Consider the following 21,205-nt stretch of genomic DNA (forward strand, 5'->3'; position numbering starts at 1 on the left):
TGCACTGGGCCTCTAGTTTTACTAATAAAGAAACCAAGGCACAAAGAAATGTAAGTATCTAGCTCAAGGACATACAACTGATAAGTGTATGTCCTTTATACAGAGCAGAAAAGGAGGGCACTTAGAGATGACATCTATTACTAAGAAAAAATATATATTATTACACATTTGTTAGAGAGAAATCAAAACTGCAAAAGCAAGAGAAAAGAAAAGAAATTTAATGCCCATATCAAAGAGAAACCCTTGTAGCATCTTGGAGTAGCTCCTCCCAAATATAATGATCTTCCTTTATATTTCACTAAGCAAGTTGAAGCAATAAGAAGAGAATTTCTACATTCTCCCCTACCAAGTCCACCAATCCCACACCTGTGCTCTCATGGGCTGCTTTCTCTGGTGCAAATGAAGATCATCTGTGTCCCTGCCACCAGTGCCTTCATTCTGCACCCCATCCAACTTTCTTTCACCTGCGCAAAGATTTGCCCTGCAATTAGCTTCTTATCAAGTGTTTCCCCCATGCCAGCTCACATTCACCAATAAGTAAACATACTATAATTTCTCCCACCCAGAACAAAAAGGTGAATAATGAACAAACCTGTGCAGCTGTCCGCCACATCTTTCTCCCCTTCCAGCTCCATTTCTCTGCTCCCCTTTATATCACACTGTCTTAAAGGAGTTGTTTAGACTCTCTGCTGTCTTTTCAATACATTCCAAGCAGGCTGGCATCCCTTCCATTCCACTAAAACTGTTCTTGTCAAGGCCAATGACCTTTACATTTCTAATCCAAAGGTCAGTCCTCACGGCTCTTTTTAACCCTGCAGCACTTGACACCATCGACTGCTCCTTTAAATACTTTCTTTCTTTGGCTTCTAGGACACACTCTTGGTTTTACTCCTACATCAATGGCCTCTTCTCACCTTTGCAGGATCTTCATCCCCCCAACCTTAATGTTGATCTCTACACACGCTCACTTAGTAATCTCATCAAGCCCACAACTCCAAATTACTATCTGTATGTGGGTAATTCCCACATCCTAATACTAGCCTTGATCCACTCCTGAACTCCAGAATCACATATCTCCACTTGGACGTCTAGTAGACACTCACTAGCATGCTCTAATATGGTCTTACCATCTATATAATAAAAGCCCAGCGACCGCTACGGCAGAACGACCACAATAACGTCACTATGATGCACACTGACCACCAAGGGGCAGACACTCAACGCAGGAGCTGCCCCCTTGTAGTCAGTGTGCTCCCACAGCTGGAGCACCGCTCAGCCAGAAGCTGGGCTCACTGCTGGTGAGCACAGCAGCTGTGGCAGGAGCCTCTCCCACCTCCGTGGCAGTGCTAAGGAGTGGCAAGCCAAGCCATAAGGAGCGAGCACGTGGGCAGTTAGAAGTGAGGGGTCCCAGATTGCAATTGGGATGTCCAATTTGGCCTAAACTGGCAGTTGGACATCCCCCAAGGGGTCCCATATTGCGAGAGGGCACAGGCCGGCTGAGGGACCACCCCCCCACACACAAGAACTTTGTGCATTGGGCCTCTAGTTTGTTTACAAATGACATCAGATATGAATAGTTGAGAAACCTTTCTAATTGGCCAGTGTCTGTTGGATACCAGTTGACACCTTTTAATATTATGCCTACTATGTAGGCATCTCAACTTTCAAGTGGCCAATCTGAACTCTTGATTCCTTCCTCCTAGTACTTGGTTCTCTCAAGTATTTCTCCATTTTTAGTAAATGTCAATGTGTTTGCTGTTTCCTCTGCCTGGAATTCTCTTCTCCCAGATACCTGTGTGGCTTGTTCCTTCATTCAAATCTCTGTTCAAGCATCAGCAGAGACCTCCTTCCTCAGCACCCTACTTAAACAGGAGACCCCACCTCTATCCTATTGCTCTCTCTTCCCTTACCTATTCTGTTTTTGTTTTTTGCATTGATTGCTTTTCTCATAAATGATTTTTGAGGTGGTAGAATACGGAAGGATGTGACATATAATATGGCAGATCTGGTCATTCGTTTGTTTATGTTTAGTCTCTCTCCAGTGAAAATTAAGCCTCAGACAAGCAGGGACATGTTTTAAATTTTGGGTCAGTACTTTTTTATACCTAGGGCCTAGAATTATGTTTTACATGCAATAGATTTTCTGTCTTCTAGGGTAGACATAAATTAAACAAATGGATGGTGAAATTAATCATGTAACTGAATAATTTCTCCCTCCCTCTTTCCTTCCTTCCTTCCTTCTTTCCTTCCTTTCTTTTCTTGTGGACAACACTACAGTGATCCTCCTCATGCATAATTATGGTTGTCTCTGTTTCCTTACAGAATTGTACAGTCATAGGAGAAGAATATTATTGAGATTTTTGCTATACTTTGGAAAATTGACATTCATAAATACCAATTTATTCAGCCACTGTTATCCCTAGATTCCAGTAATTTTAAGATTTTGAAGATTTGGGCCCATATCACATCTATATCAACAAGTGAAGGAAGAATGTGTGGTCCCTGTTGGGCCACCATTGGCTCAGTGCTTAGTGTAAATGAGACCACACAATAAAAGCTCATTGAGCTCTCCTGATTGACCTGCATGCCTGTACAGGAGAAAATGTGCAGGCTTGGGGAATACTGCAAGTGGGGAAGGAATCCTAGCAATTCCACTCATGAGCTGCATCACCTTGGTCAAGGAATTGAACTTCTTGGTCTCCTCATCTTTCACATGGAGATGCCACCACCTACTTCACAGGTCTGTAGTAAGGTTTAGCTGACATAATGTGTGTAAAGCACCTGACAAGAAGCTTGTCCTTAATCAATGTTAGTCCACTACCAACGACCCCACCAGATTCCCCTTCTCCAGGTTCCCCATCCCCCCAGTCCTTCATCTCACCCCTCCCCCACCCCCACCCCCCAAAAAAAAACTGCACCAGTTGGTTCTCTAACAGTTTAGGATTCAGAGTTTAGGTGAATTACTTATACTTGTTTTGTTTGATTTAATGTCTAAAGTCTCTGGTTGCAGGTGAGCAGTTTTTAAAAACCAGGAAGAGTTCTTTCTATGGTATTGCCAGCTCCCCTCTGGCTGACTGTGACTACACTAGCCCTCTGAGCGATAACCAAGCTGTTTGGGCCAACAGCCTCGCAAATGAAACTTCCCTCTGGTTTAAAAAGAGCCTCCCTTGGAAAAATGCCTAACTGACTCTGGTTTTCTGTGTTGAATATCTCTCAACAACCGTAGAATCAGTGCCAGGAAGATTTTAGCCATTTACAAAGTCATCACTGCGGTGTGTGTTCTATTCCTTTCCATTTGCAGCCATTTAATGTAAGCATTCAAGATAAACTCATGACCAACACCATTTGAATTCATGGGTTATTTGGGGAGGCGGATTTTATTCAGAATTAGATTATCCATTTGACAAGTGTTCCTTCAGCACTTACTGCACATCAGGTACTGAGATAGGTGCTGCAGACCAGAGGTGAATAAGAACATAGACCTGTCCTCAAGAAGCTTACAGTCTATGCCAGGCACAGGCAATGCACAATAGATGGTGAACAAAAATGCCACAGAAATCATTGTGTAATGTAAAATTATGATAAGAGCCACTTAGGAGGAGAGGTGGTACCTTGAGTGTTATCAGGGCACCCAATCTAGGAAGGTGGGTGAAATTTAAACCAGGCCTTAAATGATGACTAGTTAAAAAAAGAACAAGTAAATTGCAGTAGATTTTATTTTCCTAAAATGGTCAGGATGGTATGTCTATGCCAAATGCTCTTCCAGAACCTGCCACTCCTCTGTCAAGCAGTGGAGACCCTGTCCCCTCCCTTTGCCCCTGGGCAGGGCTTTGTGACCACCTTCAACAATGGAGCACATTAGACACATGCTGTGTAACCTCTGAGGTAGGTCATAAAAGGCAATGCAGCTCCAATTACTCTTCTCTTGGGACCTGGCCTTGGAAGGTAGACAGGGGGGAGGCCCCCACACATGGGGGAGGCCACCGTGGAGAACTGAGGCCCCCAGTCCTCAGCCCTGACAGAGTGGACAGCAGCAGGTTGCCAGCGTGTGAGGGAAATGCCGGTGCAGGGAGGGGTGTGGATTTGCTGGAGGGAGGAGGCTGGCATTCTCTTGGATAGTATCTGTTTTCTCTGAGAAGCTAGGTTATTAGCCCAGAGGTAGGGGTTGGGGGGTGGGGGGAGGGTTGGAGGAATGGGGAGGTAAGATATTTGTGGAGTTGGGGAGAGTAAGCTGATTAAAAAGACACAATAAGATTACTGGGCAGCATTGAGATTATTGAACATTATCAAAGTGAACATATTTGAAGTGATACCAATCTGTGAGATTTTCTCCTGAGTCCCTCAGCAGTTAGGAAGCAGGCACAGAGAAGGCAGGTGGTGGGGGCTGGGTTTTTCCAGAATTGTGCGACAGGAAGGACAGAGGGGTGACGGAAGGAGTTGGCCATATTTGCAAGAGAAGAGCTGGAAAGATGGATTAAGGGAAAGACAGGGGGAAGTCTGATGGGATGGGAGGGGGGTTGATGGATTGGAGGTGCAGCTGGGGTCAAAGAACAGCTTCAATGCACGATGCACGAGGCTAAAGAAGGCGGCAGAAAGACAGGAGGTTGTGGCGGGAGAGTGGGATTTGAAATAGAGAATCTAAGCGGGGAGGAATCGCTGCAATATCCACTAGCTCAGGTTTGCAGCCTCATTTCAGCCTTAATCCATACATTTCCGGTGATTCTAAAGTTTGACATGTAGGAAACATGGAGCAGTGGAGAGGACCCTTCGGAGTCAGACAGCCCTGAGCTGGGAGTAGGGCCCCACTGCCCGCCACTGTGTGCCCTAGACGAGCTTTTTCACTTACCCACTTTCAGCCTCCAATTCCTTTTCTCCCGTGAGTATTAAAACAAAGCCATCAAAATAAAATAAAGTCGTATATATAGATAGAGGTCTAGTGATATATTTTGATACATATTGGTGTACATTCAGATATATATCTGAAATATATATAGTTATATATCAAATATATTTGGTATATATTAAATGGATATATAAAATTGATATACATCTTTATATAGATATGTTTATATTTATAGTACATTGATATATCTGTATAGATATATACCTATATCTATATATATTGATATTTATAGATATCCACTTATATATCAATATATACCAATTTGTATATAGCCATCTTATATATACTAAACAAAAATAAATACCAGATATAACTAATACCTATATACAAATATATATCAACCAGTGACCCGGTGCATGAAATTCATGCACATTAAAAGGGGATTAATTAAAGGAAATAATTTAATATTGCTATTTGCACTTTCTCTATAATAGAAGTGTCAGGAGATGAAAGAAAATTAGTAAAATGTATATGAAAACCTTCCTCCTGTCAGAGTCTGGGGCTCACCACGGGACCCAGAGTCAAGTCCCCGCCCACCCACATGCACCTCAAAATCATGTGAGACCCAGACCCGGCTGCCCTCCCCAACCCCTGCATTGGGCTAGATCCAGACCCGGCCAGGCCCACCCTTGTCAAACCCTACCAGGCAGGGGACGTAGCCTCAGGTCCCCTGGCCTGGTGCCAGGATGGGGGGCGTGGCCTGAGGTCCCCCAGCCCAGACCGGAGCCAGGGGCATGCCTTTAGGTCCTCTGTCAAGCCCCGCCAGATGGGGGACACTGCCTGAGATACCCTGTCAAGCCCTGCCAGGTGGGGGAGGATGTAGCCTCAGGTCCCTGCTGATTGCTCATTAAGGCTCCTTATGGGAACTTGGCCTCAGCTGTGGGTGCAGCCATCTTTGTGACTGAGTGATGGTCAATTAGCATATTCCCTCTTTATTAGATAGGATTTTTATATATTATAGACAGAAAGATCTCACCACATAGCAGACACTCTACAAATGTTAGGGGCCATCATACTCTCATGACCAGCCTTTTCACACTTGAGAAAATAAGAACCAGCTGATTCCGTTATAATCCACCCATGCTCACGCCTAAAGAATTGGCACTTTCAGTTGCTGGGAAGCCCTCCCAGCCCCTTGGGGACAGAACCAGTAGTGTGAGGCTTTCCCAAGCAGATGCCCACAAACCTTTCATTCATGAAGCGCCTGAGCCCTGGGCTGGGGTAGCAGAGTAGACTGGAAATAACCAGGTCTTTCATGCACTTAAACACTGAATAGGATTTCTGTTTGTTTTCCCTCCCTCTGGGAAGGCTGCTTTTGACGTTGCAGCAATAAGCAAACTTTTTTTAAAGGTAGTTTTCAATTTAGAAAATATCGGGGTACCCAGGTTTCACCAATGGATACAAAATTGGCCTCTGTAATTTACAAAAGACACCACTCGTGGGGCATGTGGGCAGGGCAGCTAGGAGGCCCGGTTGTCTGGGACCGGCACCTCCATTTCTCATACTCTTTCCCATCAGCACCCCCCTATTTCAAATATCCTGTCAGGCCATGTATCAGGGTATGTGTCCTGGTTTGGAGCTTTGAAATTATGATTACCAGTTAGAGACAGAGGAGAAAGTAGGACATCCTTTTCTTCTCACACTTAAAAGAAAATTATTTATAACAAAAACAACATCGTAGCAAGCAACATGACCAGAAATTTTACTGAAAGAAAAATTCACCCCTGAACCAAACATACCAGGAAATCAAAATGCTTTCTTTTTTGAGGTGCCCTTCGCCATTCCTAATTTGTGAAATATTTGTGATCATAACATTAAAAAAACAACCCGGCAATGCCAAGGCTGTGTGAGCTCCCGGACCTGCACTCTCCCACCCTCTTGCCTGGCTCTTCTACTCAAATATATAGAAGCAAACCGTGGGACGCCCTCTCCTCCGCCCAGCCCACCTGCAGATGGCCCAAATGAAGCCCCCAAACTCTCAATCAATCAATGTTTCAAAGCATCACCTACTGCGTGTTCGATGCTCTTCTAGACACAAAGGGGGGTGGGGAGGAGGGGTGTAGGAAAGAAATAGAAGGCCTGGCCCTAACTCCCAAGGGGCATTGCCATGGCAACAGGAAAGGGGGGGGTAACAGAGGGGGTGGAAAAAGGGCCCAATTACAGTGAGAGGCCAGGGCCCAACTGGGGTTCTTGCCCCGTTTGGTGTGTGCAGGATGCAGCTGCCTTCTTTGTCCTTTGTGAATGAAGCCACTGATTGTAGTTTCTGGGGCAGTTTCCCAAAAGTGTGTCATGAGAAAGAGGCAAGATGTTAATATGCTAAGCAGAAAGAAACAATTCCATGGCCAGATGAGTTGGGACATGAAGGCTACAAAAAAAAAAAAAACCAGACAGGTTTCTGTGGGAGGTCTCAGAGCGTTTTCTGTAAGGGGCGGTGTGGAATCCAACAAGGGCGCTGAGCTCGCGGCATTTCCCAAGCTTGCGTGGACCCAGAGAAGAACATCTTGAGGAACGAGCATCTAAGAAGCGCACTTTGAAAAATGCAGCTCCAGCATATTCACGCTCCTGCCTACCCTGAGACCATATACCAGATTCCCCCAGATATGTCTGGGTCAGAGAAAGCCACCCCCTTGCCTTCCTTCCCATGCCTAGAAAAGAAGGAAAATGGATGGTAGACTGAAGTACTAGTGGATAAACAAGCTTTGTGCATAGAGGCAAGAGGAGAGTGAGAAGGAAAAGAATACAGCAAGTGATATCATGTGCAGAGCACCTTCTCTGCTTCCTTCACTGTACCTGCAAAGGAGTTACTGACACAGCTACTGTTGTAACCAAGATGATGGCAGCGCAAACAGAAGGTTCCACAACGCAGATCCCTGGCCACCTTCCTGAGGTGCTATAGAAATCCCAGCCTTTTCCCATTTCCTTCTCTTTCTGAATATTCTCTTCATGGTGTCTATGGTAGCCTGGTGAATGACATCCTGGGAGGTCCTGCAGTTCAACCTTCTATAACTACTTAGGCTATTCCAGGTCCCTCCTCCTTCTTCTAACGCTCCTCCTGAAACTCCATGGGTCACTCCATTCTTCTACCCTCTAGTCTAACAGTTCCCAACTTTGGCTGCACATTAGAATCATCTGAAGTTATACACACACACACACACACACACACACACACTGAGTGGCCAGGTTATTACGACCACCCCATCAGTACTTCGTTGGGCCACCTTTTGCCTTCAATACTGCAGCGATTCTTCTTGGCATTGACTCCATGAGCTGTTGAAAGGTGATGCGAGGAATCTGACACCATGCCTGATGAATATCACTGTCCAGTTCTGTGAGATTTGATGGTGCGGAACCAGCTGCCTGATGGCTTTTTTAACTTCGGCCCACAAATGCTAAATGGGATTGAGATCTGGTGATGGTGGGGGCCACCTAAGCAAGGTAAAGTCTCCCTCATGTTCTTGAAACCACTCCTGCACAATACAAGCACCGTGGCATGGTGCATTGTCTTGTTGGAAGAAGCCATCTCCATTGGGATACGCCATCAACATGATAGGATGAACTTGATCAGCAATGATACTTAGGTATGCTGTGCTATTCAGACGTTCCACACGAATTAAAGGGCCCAGATCATCCCAGGAAAACATGCCCCAAACCATAACACTGCTCCCACCTGCTTGAAGGGTTGTACTCATGCATGTGGGGTGCATGCTTTCATGCTGTTTCCGCCAAATTCTCACTCTGCCATCTGCATGATACAACTGAAAACGTGATTCATCGGACCACATGACTTTTTTCCAATGCTCGACTGTCCAATCCTTGTGTTCCTGTGAGAATTGGAGATGTTTTATCTTGGTAACTGCAGACAGCAAAGGTGTTCGAACAAGCCTTCAGCTTCCATATCCCATACAATGCAGTGTACGGCTGATTTGCCTACAAACGTCAGGTGGTCATAATAATCTGGCCACTCGTGTATATGTGTGTGTGTGTGTGTGTGTGTGTGTGTGTGTGTGTGTGTGTGTGTAAATGGCCACTCCTCAGCCCAGACAAATGAAATCAGAATGTCTGGGAGGTGAAGCTCAGGCATCAGTCATTTTAAAAGCTCCTTGGTGATTCCACTTTGCACACAATGTTAAGAACCACTGACATAGTTCGAGGACAAAATCCTCTCTTTTAGCAAGCCTGGTCTGTGTGGAAGCAGGTTCCTTTCCATCTGAAGCCCAGCCCATCCTTTTTTTGAGCTTAAAGTGTTCTCTCTAGGATACTAAAATTCTAATTTACTGGTGTCTCTCAATTAGGGCCAAAGAATTTTCTGGAACCATCATGTTCTCTGCTCTGGGGATTGAGCTTCACTTCAGTTCCTCTGAGCAGCTCTACAGTCCAATCAATACATCAGGGAGCACAGTTAGGCAGGCAAAGCAAAGTGCCCGATTCCAAAAGGCTAATCATTGCCTCTCAGTGATTCTCACCAATTCCCAAGTTCTATTACCAAGCCCAATTTCACCATCTTGGTGCCATTAATCCACATTCCTGCTAGGAGTGACTCCCCCAGACACTCATCTCCCACCATTTGTCTTCTCAGAGAAGCATAAGTGCAGAACATTAGCTCCCCTGAAAGATTTTAGTCTATACTTAAAAGGCTGCAGTAAGCTGCCCCCTGGAATCTTGGGAAATGAACAGAAGATGTCACCTTAGCTAAAATTGAGAGTAATAGAATCAATATAAAACAGATGAGGTAGCCCTTCTCTTGTCATCTAAATAAACTACATTAAGAAATGGGTTTGTAAAGAAAAAAAAAAGAAATGGGTTTGTAAGGCTGGTAAACCCAAATTGATGTAAACCCAACTAAAAGATTAGATGATTAAAGTGTAACTTTAGAACTGGGATGGAATTAATGTAAAAACAAAAAACATTCTAAAACGATATCCTTTAAGTGGGGAGGACAAGACAATTTGAGGTATAAGAAAAAATCTTAACATTTCAATTTAGATTCAATTTAATTTAAATAAATAAATAAATCTTAATTTTAATGTACAAATTGATAATAGTACATGTATATAATTTATAAATAGATATATGTGTGGTTAAGACTCAAAAGTTTTAATCATAGAGTACATAATTTTAAAAAGTTTGGATATTTCTATTCTAAGTAATTACAGGGTAGAACAAAAGTAGGTTTACAATTGTGAGTACATGAAACCCAGAGTTTATTGTATTATTATTTATTAATTATTGTATTATTTTCCATACAAACAACTGTAAACCTATTTTTCTCCCACCTTGTAAAATAAAAGTTTCAGTGTATATAGAAAGCCAGTGATCAACCTGAAATGAAGAAGAAATGGTGAAAACAGCAAGAGTTGGTCAGTGTTTATCCAGAACTATATATTGAAAAAACAGGTGTCCTGACTGGAAGAATACTTATCCAACACATATCTAAGTGTGTTCAGCTATTATGGTTTAAATGTGAATTCCTTAAAGCTACCCAGCCTGCCCCCCATCCCAATGCCTTAAGAAAGCCTCACGAGGCCACCTTCTGATGTAGATTCTCCTTCATGAGATCATGTCTAAACCAACCAACTCCTCACTCCAGGTCTGTTTAGACATTGTAAAATCATAAATTAACTTCCTGACTTCTCAGGCAGTTTGGTGGTCTTGGTTAGGAATTCTAATAAGTTGGGTAAATGTGAGTTAGGTCTCCTGAGCCTGATCACCTCTGGGAGAATGTGAGACATCTCTGAAGTTCTGTCCCAGACGCCATCTTGACCCACCACTAAAGGACCTCTCCAAGCCACTGGCCTCTCTCTCCGGCATCACCGCAACACATCTAGAACTTAACTTGTCTGAATCGCAGAATGACCAGGTCTGCTTAGTCCACCTATGTTTTCAGGAAAGAGAAGTAGGTCTCATTGTTAGGTGCCTAATAGAACTCCACACACTACAGAACACACAAAAGGAAGTATATGGGTAAACAGTTAAAATATCCTTCGCCTGACAAATGGATAAACAAGATGTGGCATGTCAATACAATGGAATATTATTTGATCATAAAGAGAAATGAAATTCTAATACATGCCACAACATGGATGAACCTTGAAAACATTATGACAAGAGAAAAAAGCCAGTCACAAAAGACCACATATTATAAGATTCCATAAATATAAAATATCCAGAACAGGGAAATCAATAGAGACAGAAAGGGGATCAGTGGTAACCAGGGATGAGGAAGAAAGGTTCTGAAAGGAAGAGGGATGATAACTGAAGCATATGGGGCTTCTTTTTTGGGTGATGAAAAATGTTCTAAAATTAACTGTGGTGATGGCTGCACATAACTATGAATATACTGATAACCATTGAATTGTACACTTGAAATGGGTGAGTTATATGGTATATCTCAGCTTTTTTTAAATAATATCTCAGCTCTTTTTAAAAAACGAATTTATCATATGAGGAGTTAATCAACAATTCCTGTGAGTCTCCTCATTGGGACCCCACCCCCGACCACACACACACACACACACACACACACACACACACACACACTGGTCACTGTTTTGCTTCCTTTAATTACTCTCTATGTACAAAGGAGAAAATCTGAAAGCTCATGAGACACAGAGTTCTCATAGATGTCCACAGAAGTTATCTGCTGAAGCTGACAACCCATACCTTCATTCATGATAGAGAAGGGAGTTTGAGCAGAGGAATCCTGATCCCTACCTCACACCTCTCTGTAGTTCCTATAACCTCAATATGACAAATATTTTACAATCAGGAGAAAGTCAGAAAATCCCAGCAAAGCTGATAATCTGGATTTTTAAAATATCTATACAATGTGCATAAGAAGATTTACAATTATAGAATTTCAAACCTGGAATATCTCACACAATTTAAAGATTTAATTTTTATTGTATAGACAATGGATATTTGATGAGCTCCCTTCCCACAGAATAGGGGCTAGAAACTTTCTTTGTCCTCTCACCCCCAAAACTGCCTATAGAGTGTTGATTGCCCACCGTCCCCTCGGCTCCTTTGCTTTGTCTTGCTCTCTTCTCTCCTTTCCTCCAAATTCCTCCACTTAGTTTAGAAAGTCTGCAGTTGCCTTCCTGTGTGAAGGAAATTGAATTTGTTACAGCCTACATTCTTCTTTAGTTTATAAAAAAAATTTTATGCTCAGTCCTCCAAGCTCTGGTACTGAATATTTAAAGAAAAGCTTCTGGAATTTGGAAAGATGTGAATCTTGGTTTTTTTTCTCTCAAGTGCCTGGCTCTTACAGTTCAATGGGTGGTTTTCCCAACTACTATTGCTGAAACAAGTATTGAGAGTCCATTTGGGCTGTCAAACGCTCAACTTGGACTCCTTACTTCTCTTTACATTCCAACTATAAAAATCCAGATTCTCCCTGAGGGAGCTGTGTGTCTGGTTGAATATTTGAAATAATGTAACCCCACCACACACGAAAAAGCATAGTACCATTTACATATCTAAAAACTAGCTGATAACCAAAGCTTTCTATTTAAATGTTCTACGATTCTTTAACTTAAACCGAAGCAGCCCTGGCTCTTCAGTTCTCTCCCCATGGCAGTGGACCCCACCATCACCAATCATTCTTCCCATAAGCACCGCCTCCTCCTTTCTCCTTCCCCTTCCCATTAACTCCATGTGGTGGGGCAGTGGTCTTTTAAAACCATCTCTCAACATGCTGCCATTGGTAGAAGAAAATGGTCACATGGCCCCTGGGTTCTGCCTCACAGACTAAATCAAGCCTATAAATTATTTGTTTTTTTTTTTTTAAAATATATTTTATTGATTTTTTACAGAGAGGAAGAGAGAGGGATAGAGAGTTAGAAACATCGATGAGAGAGAAACATCGATCAGCTGCCTCCTGCACACCCCTACCGGGTATGTGCCCGCAACCAAGGTACATGCCCTTGACCGGAATCGAACCTGGGACCCTTGAGTCCGCAGGCCGACGCTCTATCCACTGAGCCAAACCGGTTTCGGCAAGCCTATAAATTATTTGAAATCACTTGTTTTTATCTTGAAGATTCATGCATATGTTCCATTATCCTCCAAAACTGAGCACTGCTTCTTTAAATATTACAAATAAGTTTTAAATTACATATCAAAAGCACTTAGCTTATTCTCTCAATCTCTGAATAAAATTGACCCTCCAGTATAAAGCGCTGTTTTAATCCTGTGACTTCTCATAAACCTTAACACATTGCAGAGGGCCTCTAGTGATAGGCACAACTTTCAAAAATGTGGGTAGGTGATTTGCCAATACCGAATCCGTGTTGTCACCAGGTATTTCAAGCCACAGCACTGACCAGAGCAGGGAGTTGAAACAATACCTGTGAAATAAATTAATTTGGAGGAGAAAATAAAGAACCAGCCAATTTAAGCATGGTTGAAGACCCATTCAGAAAATGTTAAGACCTATTTAAAATAGTTTTTCTCGTTGTTCAGAAAAACCACCAGCATTTCAGTATTTACTGTAGTCAGATACAATATTTGTATTTTTGCAGCATATAATGAGGATAATATTTGGGGGATGGCAAACCACCATATTAATCCTTGGTTGTCTGCAGTTCCAAATTGGTTTTGAACATCCAGAGCAGGAGTCATTTCATATGTGGAGGTTCCAGATCATAGGTTTCCTCAGAACTGTGGAGAAGACAGTCCTTCCCAAGCAAAGTAAGGCCACAGGTCTGGCCAGGGGAGGAAAAGCCTGCCTCCGCCTACGGAAGAACTGTAGAGAGGAGAAGGAGGAAGTCTTGAGAAGGATGGGAGATTGAAGGTGCTTTCCCTCCCTATCTTAGGGCCCTTCCTCTAAGGAAAGGCCATGTATTTGTGTTCTATACCGTGTAACAAACTACCACAAACCCCGTGGCTTAAAACAACACAAATTTATTATCTTACCATTTTCGTGTGTTAGCTGGGTCCTCAGCTCTGCCCCTCACGAGGCAGAAGCCACGGCCGACTGTATTTCTATCTGGATGATCAACTAGGAAAAGATCTGCTTCTTATTGTTAACAGAATGTTTCCCTTGCAGTTGTGGAACTGGGGCACCATTGTCCTGCTGGCTGTCACACAGATGACTCTCAGCAACTAAAGGCTGCCCTCAGCTCCTGTCCTTGTGTCCCCTCCACAGACTCAGGCTCCAGTCTCTGACTTCTCTGACTGACCTCCGGACCTGATCGAAGGGCTCGTGTGATTAAGTCTGGCTCGCTTGGGTAATCTCCCTTCTCCTGTTTTTAAAAAATAATTTTCAATTACAGTTGACATATAAGTTTCAGATGTATACCATATCAGTTAGATATTTATATAACTTGTGAAGTGATCACCCTGATAAGTCTAGTAGCCATCCAACACCATGCATCATTATTACAATAGGCATTCTCCTTCTCTTAAGGTCAACTGATGTGCAAAACCCCTCTCCAGCAGCACCTGGATTCGTGTTTCATTTAATACCAAGAAAAGGTGTGAGTACACAAGGGCTGGGAATCCTAGGATCATCTTAGAGTTCTGCCTACCTCAGGTAGTCATAAATAGTCAGGTGTGAATGAAAAAGACTGGAAATGCCTGGGCTGGTACACACTTCCCCTGGCATCCTCGGGGAGAGGGGGGAAGGAAAATCCCACACCTGATGCTGCCACTTGTAAAATGACAAGTGCAGTGATAGATGTTGTGGTAGAGGTGGATAATCAAATGAGTCCAAGGCAGCACTGCCCATTCCCCAAGTCCTTCTCATGGGGAGCAGGAGACTCAGAAGTGCCCAAGCCTGGGGAGAGGTCCTGAGGGCAAAGCTAAAGGGATGGAGTGGGTAGAGACTCTAAGATCAAAGGTGTTAAACAAGAGCCAGAGGCTCCAGCCATGGGTCCCAGTCTCTGAAGCTACCCTGTCCTCCTTGCTCAGTCTCCAAAGCTATCCTTAAGGGGGGCAGATAGGATCCAGAGAATTCCACAGGGATTTGAAGACCAGAGTTTCTTTTCACTGCTGAGTCCGGTGAGCACACCTTTCCTCCATTCACTAGGGACTTTGTGGAGAACAGACGAGAGCAGGGGAAAGCCTGAACAATGATCCCAAAGAGACTGAGGAGCATTCTGGGCACGTGACCTTCAGTTTTAAAACTGGAAAAGTCCTGGCTAACCAAGATAGTTGACACCTAGCCTGAAGAGATGACGGTTTAAATCATTAAAGTGAAGTAGGGTTTAAATTAAGTAGCTCTACATTCACACACACACACACACACACACACACACACACACACACACACACACCTACACACTGCTCACCTCAGAAAAATCCCATTAGTACAGAGAAATACCAGCTGCATTCCCTTTGCTCACACAGTTGCAGTGTCAGTAAATCTCCAATCCTACTTGGTCATTTTTCTAAGGACTTTTGCCCAGATTCCATGGCTTCATGCTCCTACCAGCACTGTCATATTGACAGGAGAGCTTATGGGGATCATATAAAAGATGAGGCTAAGAGGCTGGCCAAAAAGCACATGACTAATGAGTGTGTTGCAAGACCAGCCTTGGAACCAGATTTTTTAACTCGGTGTTCAGCATATGACTATCCTTCTGAATCTAAGAATTTGCTACCTATACTTACCTTTTTGTTTTTTTTTTTTTTTGCTTAATTTCACTAGTAAATTAAATGCTAAGTAGTCATCAGTGTCAATTACTATTCACTGAGTGTCCCTTGGCTGCATGGTCATGTTAAAACCACAGGCAGGCATGGTCACAGCTGAACAACAGCTGCCTGCACTGGGTCTCACCTATCTTCCTTTTGTGGGTGACAATAGAAAAGCCAGAACAAAGAGCAGGTTGGGCCAGAGCACTAGCTCTGTATGATGCTTCCCCCTTGTGGCCAACTTGCTGCTTTGGACAGGAAGTAAAGAATTCTCAAAGGTCTTCTTTGCTTAGGGATTACCCATGTACTCAGGTAAAAAGCCTGGGCCTGGGTCTGAATGGACTCCCCCAGACCCCTAGCCAAAGATTTCACATGAAATCCTTACCTTGTGGATAAGTGAGGTGGAGGTTTGCCCTCAAGAAATCTGGGCGTCCAAAGATTAAGGACGACAAAATGAATCTCTGACTTCCAAATTGCAGCTGGGAACGTTATCATTGTTCATGGGCTCTCTAAGACACTGCAGTGCCTGGCTGCCAACAAATGCTCGGTCTTGAGGATGCCAGTAGGTGGTAAGCAATAGCTGAGGTCAAAGGATGGCTGGTGGGGAGGAGAGTTAGGTGGTGGTTAACCACCCCATCATCTTCATCAGAGCTGCTCTGAAGCCCTCCTTGGTGTTCTTATTCTTTCATTATATACAGTCCTTCCATTTTATATATAAACTCGAATCAAAACACTTTTAGAAATTGCTTTTGTTATTTATCTTAGCAAGCAAAGAGAGCTTTAGGAGTAGTCCCCTAGGAGCCTCTGCCAGGTCCCTTGCCATCTCTAAGTCCCTATTCATTAACCTTAAGGCCATCACAGGCTACAAGCTCATAAGGACCACAACCTCACTCATCCATGTTGACCCAATTTTGGAGCCATGGGGATGGTGAATAGGGGGCAGGTTTCACTTGGTGTATGGAGCCTTGTTCGACCCAGGTTTCAACAAGAGCAGAACCAGACTAAGGTGGCCAGAGAGTCTGAGGGTAGAAAAATGGGCAGGAAAAAAATGGTGGAGGGAGAGGCAGGGGAACTGGCAGCAGACAAATTCCTGGATCGCATTTCCACAATCAGAAGCTCCAAGAAGGCAGCATTATGCTAACTATTGGGTTAAAAATGTTTCAACTGAACTTGTCTCACACTAGGTTTATATTTGTTGGTCCAGTATAAGGCTAGGGGTGGGGGTGCAGAGGAGGGTTAGAGTTGAGATGGCAAAAACATTCTCACTTGTGTCCTTGATAGAAAACTCACTTTGCATTCTTCTCCTCATCTTTTCAACACAAGGTCAGATCCCTCTTGTGCATACATTTGAAATGCCCTATCTTTTTACTTATAGCCTTGATCAAAACTCTTATGAAGTAAGTTTTGGGGTACTTATTTTACTAAGTCCTCACCATTGAACCACAAATGAAGACAGGGATGTGAACAAATGTTTTAAGTTAATGAGTAAATGAATGAAGGATTGAGTATATGAATATGTGCTGAGCTCTGTGCCAGGCAGAGGGGATACAGAAAGGAAAAAGACAGAGGGGGGTTTCCTTCAAGGAACTTACAAATGAACCAATAATTCGAAGGCTGATGAACACTTCAAAGGACAAATACAGTGAGCTTTGGTTGCCGACATAAATCTGGCGTGGTTTGGGGTGCATGGATCTGATACCTCAAAGAATGCATGGAGAATCACTCAATGAAGAGGTGGGATTTGAGGAAAGAGCATTCCTGGCAGCAAGAACTGCATGTGCCAAGGCCTGAAATGAAAAAGAACTTAGTTCATTAGCGAGACCACTGTGGCTGGGCCAGCGTGAAAGGGAGAGCGATCACTCGGGGCCTTTTAGTCCTTGTTATGGAGTTGGACTTTTCTCTAAGGGCAGTAAGAAGCCATTGGTTAGTAGAAAGCTATGGAGTGCCCTAGCCTGGTTTATATATTTTTAAATAATAATTTCTCTGGCTGCTGTGTGAAGCATGTGTTGGAAGGAGGTAAAAATGGAGACAGCTGTCTAGGTGAGAGGTGATACAAAGAGCCAGGAGAAGGAGTCAGGGATGACATCCAGGTCTGGGGCTTAAGCAGCTGGAGCATGGACACTGAGGAGGAACAGGTTTCTGGGCTCAGTGGGGGACCTCTTGAATTTGACGTCCTGCGTATCCTCCACGAGGAGCTATCAAGTCAGTAATTGTCTATGTGAGTCTGGAGCCCGGGAGAGAGGACAGCACTGGACATAGACAGCATATAGATGGTAAATGAAGCTAGATGAGTTCAAGATAAGAGAGGCGGAGGGACTCCACCTTGCAACCACTGAGTAGATGGGCATTCAGGGACTGTAAGAAGACAATGCAGCAACTCTGTGTGGCAGCTCCTTCTGCATTTTGTTGTTTGTTTGTTTTTTTAATATATTTTATTGATTTCTTACAGAGAGGAAGAGAGAGGGATAGAGAGCTAGAAACATCGATGAGAGAGAAACACCGATCAGCTGCCTCCTGCACATCCCCCACCGGGGATGTGCCCGCAACCAAGGCACATGCCCCCGACCGGAATCGAACCCGGGACCCCCGAGTCTGCAGGCTGACGCTCTATCCACTGAGCCAAACCGGTTTTGGCTGCATTTTGTTTTTTAATCTCTGTATTCTCCTGGGCATCAGACAATTGGATTATCTTATAGGGTAGAAACTAATAAGTGTCTACCCCATTTTCATCTTCCCTTCTGCCTTAACGACAGACTCCTATATTGTTAAGAGTCTCAGTATGTCCAGCTTAACAAAACTACATTTCGCAGCATTCTTTGTAGATAAGAATGGCTAATGGGATACAAATGGAAGTTGTTGACTGAGACATCTAAATAAAAACCCTCCTAAAGGGGCTGCTTCGGCAAGGCATCACGTACCCTTTTGCTTTTCTTTTTCTTTTTTTAATTTCAAAAGACAACTTTATCCAGATAGGAAGCTCTCAAACAACACAAGAAAAGTTAGGCAGCGATTATTAAAATACACTCTTAGCCGGATGACATCAGAATGACATGAACAGGGAGCACACGGGCACAGGGCCTCCGCCAGCCACCCCCCTCTTCCCAAATCCACCTATGCCCAGGTCCTCCCCATCATCCATGACCCAACTGTCCTAAGTGTGGTCACAGCCACCTCAGGCACCATGGATAGAATGGGCCTGCGCCCCAAGGCGGGGTCCAGAAGGAGGAGTCACACGGGCAGGCAGCTACCTTAGGGAGGCCAGCAGTGCCCAGGGAAAAAGGCAGCCGGTGGGTGAACCTGTTGGGGCAGGTGCTCAGAAGCCACACAGATCCCATCCTCTGGCCCAATTGGGGCTGCTGGCTCTTCCTGCTGGGTGAGTGGGACCTTCGGGCTGGGCAAGGACCAGCACCCAAGGAAGGACCCCCGGTAAGACCATACTGGCTGACGCCACCCCAGCAAGGGCACTTCGTCCGCAGGTGGCACGCAGAGCAAGGAGGCAGTGTGGACAGGGCAGCACGACCCAGGGCCAGGCAGGCCGAGGGGCCGGGACCTACTGGGCCATCGCCTGGGCTGCTGTGCGGCCTGGTTTCCTGCTGCTGAGGGTCAGGAGGGATGGGGGCGGGGCGGGCCTAAGGGTCAGGAGGGATGGGGGGACTTAAGGTCAGGAGGGATGGGGGAGGGGGGCCTAAGGGTCAGGAGGGATGGGGGCTGCCACATTCAGAAAAGTGGGGTGCTGGGTCCTTGGTTGGCTGGCACCTGCTCTTGATGCCCAATAACAGTGGCCACGGGAAGGCCACTTGCTAAGACACACCAGCCCAGGTGGTTGCCAAAACGGTTTTGCTGCCAGAGGCCCATGCCTGGGATCCAGGTTCAAGGCCAAACTGCAGGTCAGGCAGGTGCCCCGCCCCCTCCGACACCTCGAAGGCATCTTAGTGGAAGTCAGCCTCAGTAGAAATGCAAAGCGTGTCTCAGAACTTGTGAATCTCAGGGGCTGTCTCCTCATGGCCCTGCTTGCCCCTCATCCCCCCATGACCCTGGATGGCTTTCCCAGGAGAACCCAGTGTGCGCTCTGCCACCCCTAGCCCTGTGGATTGAGAACCCCCTCACTGAAGCGTTAACACAGTTAATGTACAAGTAAAACCCAAAGGTTGCTGAGGACCAACACAGAGCTGGGTCTAACCCGGCGCATCTCAGGTTAGACAAGAGCCGTTTGGCATCTGCAGGAGTCATGGAGTGTTTACGGTTTCATCTGGCCCAAAAATACCTCTGAGGGCCTCAAATTATCTTTTCAAAAATGACCAGAAACATGAATTTGAACATTCCCCACCCCAGGTCCCTCCCGTTGCCTCGCTGCCTCGGTGCTTCCAGGAGCTCCAGTGATCGGTGACCGCGGCCTGGTCTTGCCGGGACCCAGGCGGCTCTGGAAGCCGAAGTTCTGATGGAACAACCGGGACAGCAGCAAGGGGGCCTCTGCAGACTACAGTCACATGACTGCACAGCACGAATCTTGCTTCCAGGCTGTTCTGTAGAAGGCTTTAGAGTGAATTCCCAGCACTTCGGATTTGGACACCCGGTCGTCTATCTTCTCGCCTCGTCCTAACAGGGACGCCACGGTGTTGTGCAGAATGATCTTGGTCTCATCAAGTTCAGCCTGCACTTTACTCACGGGGTCAGCTTCTCGGGGATCCTGGTAGGTACTAAGGTAAGGCATCCAGGGCTGTGTCGTGTATGGTAGCAGGGGATCTGACTGGCCCGTCGATCCTGTCCACCTGCTTGGAGAAATAGTCCAGCACCTTCTCCAGCAGGTGAAGGCCACCTGGGACGGCACTCGCTGTCAGCAATGACCACCTGGGCAAGACGGTTGTTCCTTGTCTTGTTCCTTGACAGAAGCTCTGCTGCCTTTGGCCGAGCGCTCCACAGTCAGCTGGCTGGGGAAGGTCATGACTTCCGGAGCACTGGTCCTCTGGAAGAAGCTGCGGGACGACACGTCGTAGGCAGCGCTGAGCATCACCGCCTTGGGGTCACCTTTGTAGAGGACGCTCAGGCTGAACAGCTTCATGGCACCACCGGGGCCGCCCGCCCCTCAAGACCGCGGGCTGCTGACGGGTCCGACGCCGCCTGCTTCTCTATCTTCCTTTATTTTCCCCCTGGAACTTGGGCCTGACAGCTTGGGCTCCAGTGGCCATCTCAGACCACAAGGCAATCTTGAACATAGAAACAAGATAGTTTCTGGGTCTCTGTTGATTGTTGGAGCTACTGCCCAGGGAACTTGTAGGCTTCTTTAAAGTGAAATAAAAATGAACCTCAATATTGTATAAGCTACTGATATTTGGATTTTGTGATTTATGCTGTCAAACGTAATCTAACTGATAGATCATGTGTGTGATAATCAGACATGACAGTGAATCCAAGAAAGAGACTGTAGGGGGGCACGGAATGAAGAAGGCAAGTTAGGCTGATGCATAAAGGAGCAAAATATTCTTTCATACATCACCAGGGGAAATGTCCATGTTTCTTGCAATGTCTTGAACTAGCAGTGCAGCAGCCAAAGTACATCATCTCAAGTGCCTCCCCTTGGGACTCTATTAGCAACTGAGCATCTTTGAATCGCAAGGGAACGCTAATCTCATGTACAAAAATAGTACTCATTGTGATTAAGATCTAACAACT

General features: G+C 45.1%; 1 long non-coding RNA gene and 1 pseudogene across 2 annotated transcripts; one reads left to right on the forward strand and one right to left on the reverse strand.

Moving 5' to 3' along the window:
- The first annotated feature begins 14,057 nt into the window (after positions 1 to 14,057).
- LOC114231023 (uncharacterized) lies at positions 14,058 to 16,091 on the forward strand. Of its 2 annotated transcripts, none has more exons than XR_008558765.1 (3): positions 14,058 to 14,130; positions 14,310 to 14,377; positions 16,015 to 16,091. It is a non-coding gene; the product is annotated as an uncharacterized LOC114231023 (long non-coding RNA). The 2 variants fall into 2 exon arrangements; XR_003616998.2 differs by lacking the exon at positions 16,015 to 16,091 and adding an exon at positions 14,931 to 15,014.
- Positions 16,092 to 19,898: 3,807 nt separating this feature from the next.
- Positions 19,899 to 20,840, reverse strand: LOC103284971 (synaptobrevin homolog YKT6-like; annotated as a pseudogene).
- Positions 20,841 to 21,205: the final 365 nt, after the last annotated feature.

This window comes from Eptesicus fuscus, chromosome 2, assembly GCF_027574615.1.
Source record: "Eptesicus fuscus isolate TK198812 chromosome 2, DD_ASM_mEF_20220401, whole genome shotgun sequence".
NCBI lineage: Eukaryota > Metazoa > Chordata > Mammalia > Chiroptera > Vespertilionidae > Eptesicus > Eptesicus fuscus.